This window comes from Penaeus monodon, chromosome 33, assembly GCF_015228065.2.
Source record: "Penaeus monodon isolate SGIC_2016 chromosome 33, NSTDA_Pmon_1, whole genome shotgun sequence".
Lineage (NCBI taxonomy): Eukaryota > Metazoa > Arthropoda > Malacostraca > Decapoda > Penaeidae > Penaeus > Penaeus monodon.
Window position 1 is genome coordinate 19,718,468 of NC_051418.1, and position 763 is coordinate 19,719,230.

The 763-nt window shown below is 35.6% G+C and overlaps 1 protein-coding gene across 1 annotated transcript in view; it reads left to right on the forward strand.

Moving 5' to 3' along the window:
* Positions 1-763, forward strand: part of LOC119594123 (procollagen-lysine,2-oxoglutarate 5-dioxygenase 1-like) — a 7,714-nt gene that overhangs the window by 2,052 nt on the left and 4,899 nt on the right. The gene's annotated exons all lie outside the window — the stretch shown is intronic.

Below are 763 nucleotides of genomic sequence, written 5' to 3' on the forward strand. Positions count from 1 at the left end.
ATATTTTACATCATAAAGAAGTGACTTCGACTCTGCAGTCACATGGAATGTTTTCAGTGGCAATGTGCAAAGACGAAATGGTCATAATTACAACAAAGATTTTATTTCAGTCAAATATTAAATCACAACTAGTCCGCAGATGGAGACCATGCTCACGAGTATTTCTTTGTGCACCCCATCTTTGCTGGAAATTATACTCTGAGAGTAAATAGAACAAAAGAAGGAATGTCTACGGGGTGAAAACCCACATTTCACCCCAACACGCTAACCATGAAAAATAGACTTCCTTTTATTTTTTTCTAGTTCAATTGGGGTTAGTCTTTTATGCTTTATTCCAAGATAATTGTAAGCTGAAGTATGAAACACGTCAGAGGAAAGACGTCTATTGCAGTTGGTTTGGGTCCAAGGTCTAAAATGACTTACTAATGCATATTGTACGAATCCTAAGATTTTTTTTATTGGACCCCCCTTTCAAAAGAAGAATAACAGAAAAAACAGGCTTCTAAGAGTAAAGTTTCAAGATCAATTGGACCTAATAGCATCGTAAAGGTCAACCAGATTAGATATTGACGAGAGGATCGAATATTGACTTAACGCGGAAGCAAAAAATCGAGTATTGACCGTGATTTATTTTTTACAACTAGAAGCCCCTTCTTAGCGCCTGTCCGGAATGTTTGCTTTCACTTTTAGAAGGGTCCTTTTCGTATTACATGATACTTAACTTATAATCAAATTAGTTTTATACAGACTCATATATATGTAG